Here is an 8,745-nt window from a genome sequence, read left to right as displayed (position 1 = left end):
GAGAACATCAGGACTAGTTCTCCATGTTCCATGTTGTTTTTAACTTATTAGCAGAAATCCAGGGTCTTGCAGTTGGTGTCACACTGCTTTTTCTATCTCATAACTTGACATACATCTTCCCAATACTTGGCACTCATTCCCCCAAAACCAGGGTCAGTTATTTCTGTTCTATCACCATCACTAGTCTCCTCACCTTGACGCCTTAACTTGGGAGTGGAAAAATTATTGCCCACAGGCCAAATTCAACTGCTGCCTGTTTTCATTTGCTTAATGTCTATGGCTGCTTTCCCACTATACAAGCAGAGTTGAATAGCTGTGATAGAGACTACGTGGCCTACAGAGCCTACGATATTTGTGATTTCTGGCCCTGCACAGTAAACATTGGCCAGCACCTGCCTTCTCTGACTCCTGGCTCTTTCCTGAGATTACATTTTTTCACAATGTATCGCACAACTAGTGACAACTAAGGGGAACTATTGACAATTCTAAACCTTGCTTCCTCTTCTGCTTTTTAGGAACAGGAAATATTTGAAGCACAAGCCACTGTGCTGTACATTTACACAGCCATAAACTAAAAGATCTCCCTGCAGGCCATCGTCCTCACTCACAGATGAATCTAGCACTTGGATTGCTGTCAGCCAACCTCAACTGTGGTTGTAAGCTTGACCATGCCATCATTGCCAAACCTATTGCCTCACCTTATATTCACCTTATACTCAACATCCCCCTCTTTGACTATTCTGGACCACCCCTCCATCTAATGTATTCTAGAGCCCACACTCTAGTAGTATTTCAACATTAATTACATGTCCAATCAACTTTTTTTATTCTTCATTACTCACTACAATCTCTGTTGGGACCTATTTTCCCTCCCTAAGTAACCTAATTCAGTGCTTCTCAAACTGTATTGAGCATATGAATCCCCTGGGGATCTTATTAAAAATACAGATAAAGATTTAGTAGGCCTGGGGTGGGATTTGAGCTTTTCTCATTTCCAACAAGTTCCCAGGAAGGCCAGTGTTGCTGTTCTTCAGATCACAGTGGCAAGAGCTTAAATCCACTGTTAAGAGAAGTTGGGGGTGGGGGAGGTTACTCAATGAGAGGTGATGAGAATATTGAGTTATTCCTGAGTTTGCAAAAGTGAAACTCTTTTAGGAGCTTATGTGTGTTTGTTAATTGGTGCCCACTGAAGTTAGTTCCTATCCTCCTCCAGAAACAGAGATATGGATGTTATCTTCCTTGATGATTACATTTTAGAGGGATGGCTCCCAGGTCCTTGAGAAAGTCATTCGTGAGTTATAAAACTGGCAAAAAAGGCTTTTAAAAAGAAGTATACCTTAAAGAGAATTTACAATGACAAATTATCTAAAGTAAACACTCCACAAAGAGGGAGGTAAGGAGTCTTGAGTCAGAAAGAACCCTTCTAAAGCTTGGTGAAGCTGAAGGAAACTTTAAGGCCATCTTGGTGAATAGCTTCAATGTATCCTCTTCCTTCACTTCTCCCCTGAATTTCTCTCTCTTTCTTTCTCTGTAACTCTAACACACACACATGCGCACACATGCTTTAATACCTAATAGTCCAGTACTGAGTAATCTCCCCATCAATCCTACTCCCATGAACGCCTATTTCTACTCTAATATTCTTAGTGTCCAAAAATGCTAGCATCGTACATACCCAATACTCAAACAAAACCTAGAGGATCAATCATTATCTCCTCTCTTTTAATAAACATTCACATCAAATTCACTAGCAAGTCCATAAGTCAAAAATAAATTCTTTGCCGATCCACTTATCTTCATTTCTGTTGCTCCAGTAGATATATATGTAACACAAAGATCCATTAACTCTCAGTTGAGCTGTTATAATATCCTGCTAATTAGCTTTTCCAACATCATTCAAAATCTTTCAAATTCAAGTAATCAGTTTGAGCAGGTATTTTGAGCTGGTATATTTGCATATGGGATTATTTAAAATTTTGTCTTTATGAAACACATAAAATACTAACATTTTCAGAGGTCTAGTTCAATGATCCTCAGCTTTTCAAACATTGTATAAAGTTTCTCCAATATTTATTTTCATATTGTAAGTTGTGATTTTCATTATAAAGAGCAATTTAAGTGCATTTATTCCTATAAACAGTGGATAAACATAGCATGTGTTTTTAAAAAGCTAAGTTATTCATATTGATTAATAATTTCTGTATGAATGAGAATTCAGAGTTCTCAGTGTTTAACCAAAGTTTATCTCAATTTTGTCCATGAATATTCCTACAATAATTAGAAATTAAAATCTAGATTTAAGTTTATTAAAGATACTAGAGGCCCGGTGCACAAGATTTGTGCTCTTGGGGAGGGTGTTCCCTCAGCCCGGCCTGCGCTCTCTCACAGTCCAGGAGCCCTTGGGGGATGTCCAACTGATGGGGAGTGGGCCTAAGCCAACAGTCGGACATCCTTAGTGCTGCTATGGAGACGGAAGAGGCTCCTGCCACCACCACTGCGCATGGCAGGACTTCTGGCTGAGCGGTGATCCCACTGTGGGAGCGCACTGACCACCAGGGGGCAGCTCCTGTGTGAGTGTCTGCCCCCTGGTGGTCAGTGTGCATCATAGTGACTGGTTATTCGCCGTTCAGTCAATTTGCACATTAGCCTTTTATTATATAGGATTAGCCCAATTGCAGTAATATAGGATTACTAGTAAGAAGTTTCAGCCTTTATTATTAAAAAGCAAGAAATAGCAATAGATATAAAAACATACTCTCAGTTTTTTATATAGATTTTTAACATGCCTTTTCCAATAATAAATATTTTCTAAAAATCAATGATGTTTCAAATAAACTATTTCAAACCATTTCTGTCATTTTAAACAGAATTTCTAAGTCATGCTGTATGATATTATTCATCATTTATAAGAATACTCAAGAATTTTTTATATAATACAATACAATTATGCTTAAATTTATAATATTTAAATTGACTATAAAATTATGAAACCCAAGGAAAAGTAATTGCCTAAGAAATAATCATTTTTATACATCTATAATAATAATAATGTATTATGCTAATTAGACCAGACATCCTTCTGGATGTCCTTCTAGATGACCTTCTAGACAAAGCCAGGGCTGCAAGGGAAGCCCAGGTCCTGGGTGCCAAAGGGAAGCTAGTGCCTGCAGCTGGGGGAAGGAAGACCTATTCTTGCATGAATTTCATGCATTGGGCCTCTAGTATACTCTATAAATAAGAACTGTGAAAATTGTGTGTTTCAAGAGAAAGCAAAGAAAGCTGAATTTAACTTGGCTTCAGAAAAGAAGAAAATTTCTTATAAGGATAGGTACTTATTTCACTTTTTTAATGATGCAGACCAATTCCTATAATTTTTAGCTAAATATCTCCACTCTTCAGAAAACAACTGAGTTTAAGATATCTGTCTCTCTACATCAAGTCCAAAATTTTTGGAAGATGGTTGTCTTTTCTCTCCTTTTATCTGAAACCGATCTCTGGACTACTGTCTTGTGCTGAAGATGCTGGAGGATAGATGGAAAGTAGTTCTAGAAAAGAAATATGATTGGCCAATAGAGAAGTATCATGTTGTATTTTTTTTAATTTTAAAACTCAATAGTATAAAGATATAAAAGCTCTCAAAAGTGATTTATTAATTTAATGCAATTAAAATTCATTGTTTGATGAAGTACAGATTCTAAAACATACTTTATTTCTTAAGCACTAAGAATAATTAAGCTATTGCTAAGGAAGAAGTAGGAGGAAGGATTGGTTTACCAGGATTTGAGATTTACAATAAAATAATGTAATTAAATGTGAGATAATATTGCAGCATAGAAATCAAACTAATTAAATAGAATAAAGGTCTCCCAAATAGACATGTCCAGAATGCAAACATGAACAGTTCATATATGACAGAGATGACACAAAAGGATAGTGGCAAGCATGATTTTTTGAATCAATTGTGATAGGAAAATAGCATATCAACTTGGGATGAAAATTTAGTATACCAGGAAAAACATAGTCATTACCATAAAATATCTGGTTCCAAAGTAATATATTTTTTATTCTTTATTGATTAAAGTATTACATATGTCTCCTTTTCCCCCCAATGACCTCTTCCCGGATGTCCCCCCCCCCCAGCACATGCCCTCACCCTCCTCCTCTCTGTGTCCATTGGTTATGAACATAGAAGCTAAAATCCACAGAAGCTTTATCTTTTGATGTAGTACCATTTGTTTATATTTTCCTTTGTTTCCCTTGGCCTAGTCAATGTATCTGTAAAAATTCTGCTATGTGAGATGTCTGATATTTTGCTTCCTATGTTTTCTCCTAAGATTTTTATGGTTTCAGTATTTACATTTGTTTTTATCCATTCTTGTGTATGGTGTAAGTTGGTGATCTAGTTTCATTTTTTTTTTTTTTGCATGTACCTATCAGTGATCTCAATGCCATTTATTGAAGAGACTGTCTTTAATCCCTTGTATGCTCTTTCCTCTAAAATCAAATATTAATTAATCATAATGACTTAGATCAATTTCTGGGTTCTCTGTTCTGTTCCATTGATCTATATGCCTGTTCTTGTGCCAGTACCAGGCTGTTTTGATTATTGTGGCTTTGTAGTATAACTTGATATACAGTATTGTGACTCCTCCAACTTTGTTCTTTCTTTTCAATATTTCTATGCTATTCTGGGTCTTTTTCAGTTCATATGAATTTTTGAAATATTTTTTCTAGATCTGTGAAATATACTGTTGATATTTTAATAGGGATTACATTGAATCTATTGAGAGCTTTGGGTAGTATGGACATTTTAATTATGTAATTCTACCAATCCATGAATACGGTATATTCTTCCATTTGTTTATTTATTCCTCTATCTCTGTTTTCAATGTCTTATGCCTTTACTTATTGATTAAGCTTATTCCTAGGTATCTTAAAACTTTTTGTTGTAATGGTAAATGGGATTGTTTTGTTAGTTTCTCCTCTCTGAGAAATCATTATTGGTGTATAAAGATGCCATTGGTTTCTGGGGGTTAATTTTGTATCCTATTACATTACTGAATATTTATTAAATCTAGTAGTTTTTTAGTGGAGTTTTTAGGGTTTTCTATCTACAATGTCATGCGATATGCAAATAATAACAGTTTTATTCCTTCCTTTCCAATTGGATGCTTTTCTTTTTTCTTTTTGTCTAATCGCTGTTGCTAAGACTTCCAGTACTATGTTGACTAAAAGTGGTGAAAGTGGACATCCCTGTCTTGTTCCAGTTCTTAGAGGAAATGTTTTTAGTTTTTGCCCATTGTGAATGATGTTCGTTGTAGGTTTGTCATATATGGGATTTATTATGTTGAGGTATGATCTCTCTATGCCCACTTTGCTGAGAGTTTTTCTCAAAAATGGATGTTGGATTTTGTCAAATGCTTATTCTGCATCTATTGATATGATCATGTGATTTTTGTCTTTCAATTTGTTTATGTGATGTATCAGGTTTATTGATTTGCAAATATTGTACCAGCTTTGCATCCCTGAAATAAATCCCACTTGGTCATGGGGTATGATCTTTTTAATATGTTGCTGGATCTGATTTGCTAATATTTTGTTGAGGATTTTAGCATTTATGCTCCTCAGGGATATTGGCCTATAATTCTCTTTCTTTGTAATATCTTCACCTGGTTTGGGAATTAGGATAATGCTAGCCTCATAAAAGGAACTAGAAAGTGTTCCTTCCTCTTGGATTTTTTGGAATAGTTTGAGGACTATATGTTTTAGTTCTTCTTTGAATGTTTGGTAAAACTCCCCTGTAAGTTTGTCCATTTCATCCACATTGTCCAGCTTGTTAGCATATAGTTGTTCATATCATTTTCTTACAATCCTTTGTATTTCTATAGTGTCAGTTGTTATTTAACCTCTTTTGTATCAATCTTGTTTATCCTTTGGAAGAACCAGAACTTAGATTCATTGATCTTTTGTATTTTTTTAAGCCTCTATGTCATTTATTTCCACTCAGATATTTATTATTTCCTTCTTTCTATTTATTCTGGGCTTTCCTTGCTGTTCTTTTCTTTAAGTTGTAGTTTTGGATAGTTTATTAGAGCCTTTTCTTGTTTCTTGAGGTAGAACTGTAATGTTATGAACTTCCCTCTCAGGATTGCTTTTGCAATGTTCCATAGATTTTGGGTTGTTGTATGTTCATTTTCATTTGTTTCTTGTAAATTCTTAATTTCTTCCTTGATTTCATTGGTTATGCATCCATTGTTTAATAACATGCTATTTAGCCTCCATGCATTTGGATGTTGTGAGTGTTGTGGTTGATTTCTAACTTCATGCCATTGTGATCAAGAAGATGCTTGATATGATTTCAGTCCTCTTGGAATTGTAGACACTCATTGTGTTTCCTAACATGTGGTCTATCTTTGAGAATGTCCCTTGTGCAGTTGAGAAGAATATATGTTTTGCAATTTTGGGGTGGAATATTCTGTAAAGGTCAATTAAATCCACCTGATCTAGTGTGCCAATGTCTTTTGTTTGTTTGTTTATTGAATTTATTAGGATGATATTGGTTAATAAAATTATATAGGATTCAGGTATACTATCCTATAATATGTATATCATCTGTATATTGTATTGTGTTTTCACCACCCAAAGTCAAGTCTCCTTCCATCACCATTATCCCCCCCCTTCACCCTCTTCTACCTCCTTCACCCTTCTTTCCTACTGGGAATCACCATACTGTTGTTTTTGTCTATGAGTGTTTTTGTTTTCTTAATCCCTTCACCTTTTTTCACCCATTCCTCCAACTCATTTCCCCTCTGACAGCTGTTAGTTTGTTTTCCGTGTCTACTAGAATGAGTCTGTTGCTATTTTGTTTGTCAGTTTATTTTGTTCATTAGATTCCTCATATAGGTGAAATTATGTGGCACTTTTCTTTCTCTGACTGGCTTATTTTACTTAGCATAACACTCTCCAAGTTAATCTATGCTGTTGCAAAGGGTAAGATTTCCTTTTCTTTATGGCTGAGTGGTATTCCATTTTCTAAATATACCACAGCCTTTTTTTTATCCACTCATCTCTTCATGGGCACTTCTACTGCTTCAAAATCTTGGCTATTGTAAATAATGCTGCAATGAATATAGGGGTACTTATAGTCTTTTGAATTAATGTTTTGGGTTTCTTCATTTCTAGTGCTCCCAGAAATGAATCATGGGGACATGAGGCAGTTTCATTTTTAATTATTTAAGGTAACTCCATAGTGCTGTTTTGATTACTATTGCCTTGTAGTGTAGTTTGATATCAGGTAGCATGATTTTCTCCAACTTTGTTCTTATTTGTGTCTTCTTAAATTTCTTTCTTCAACATCTTATATTTTTCCAAGTACAGGTCTTTTACATCCTTGGCTAAATGGATTCCTAGGTGTTTTGTTTGTCTTTGTATGCAATTGTAAATGAATTTTTTTTTTTTTTAGTTTCCCTTTCTCATAGTTCACTATTGGTGTATGAATGTCTTTTTTGAATACCTGCTTTCATCATTTGTCCACTTATGAGAATATTAAGAACATTTTGATGAATATGCAAAAATAAGATGAAAAAATTCTGTCACACATCCTTTCAAATAAGAAGTCCAGATTTTTGTTGCAAAATTTTGTGTGATAATGCTATTCTAGTTGAATGATTAATCAAGGTAGAATGTCATATTTTTCTTTTATCCTTAAAAATATATATTGTTCACTTTTTGATTCTTGAATTTGAGAAAATTCATTTAGGAAATCATCATTGAAAATCTGATAGCTAAGACTGTGCTTACATGATGTAATTTCATTATTATATTTAAGAGTCCAGTATGGTGATACATGTTATCTTCTGTTTATCTTCTGATTCATCTAATATTTGTAAGAACCCTTCTTTGTAAATTTTCTTCTCTTCATCACTATAAGCATAGAATTCTCAGCTGTGTTCAAGAAAGCTATGAAAATACTACAGAGTTGGTGTTCCCATGCCATCTTTCATACTTTTTGAGAGATGGTGCAATGCTTTGGACAAGGCAATAAGAAAACTAAGAATAATTCAATGGTGAAAATTTTTTGTTTTGTTTTGTTTTTTTTCATTTCATTTTAGTATGAGCTTTGTGGCAAAATTGATTATTCTTCCACTTTCTTATTTCAGTGTTTTGCAAGTATAGTTGGAAAAAATTGATGCATAAGGATAAAACAATTTCTATTATAATAAAATAGGTATTTCAAGATACAGGAAAATAAGATTATTGGGATTCTGCAATGTAACTTTGATTTATAAAAGGTTTCTATGTATTCATATGGTAATGGCAGATAGAATGAGTATTTTTTTATTAAAAATAAATAATCCTCTTTTTTTCCTTTGAAAGACTTCTAGTAAAGTTGCTAAAACATCAATCCTTACATATAGTTAGAAGCACTCAAATAAAGAAATGTAGAAACTAGAAATGGGTTAAATGGAGGCTAATATTATCCCTGAAGTTAAGTTGAACTCCAACATTATATTAGATAAATTAAAGACCTAACTGTGAAAGGCAATACTTTAATGCTTTCAATAGATACTCTATCAGAATGTCTTCATGATCTAATTTGGCTTGGATGTGTCCTTTGATGTTTTAAAAGATCCATAGTTGATTTTAATAGGTAGACAAGCTTGAAGAACTCTGAACCCAGAAAAGTTTTATTAATATTTTTATGAAATAAAACTTTAGATTTGTCAGTTTTTTGCTTTTAAATGG

This window comes from Myotis myotis, unplaced genomic scaffold (genome assembly GCF_014108235.1).
Source record: "Myotis myotis isolate mMyoMyo1 unplaced genomic scaffold, mMyoMyo1.p scaffold_m19_p_1, whole genome shotgun sequence".
NCBI classification, from domain to species: Eukaryota; Metazoa; Chordata; class Mammalia; order Chiroptera; family Vespertilionidae; genus Myotis; species Myotis myotis.
Note: the sequence above shows the minus strand (reverse complement) of the source record.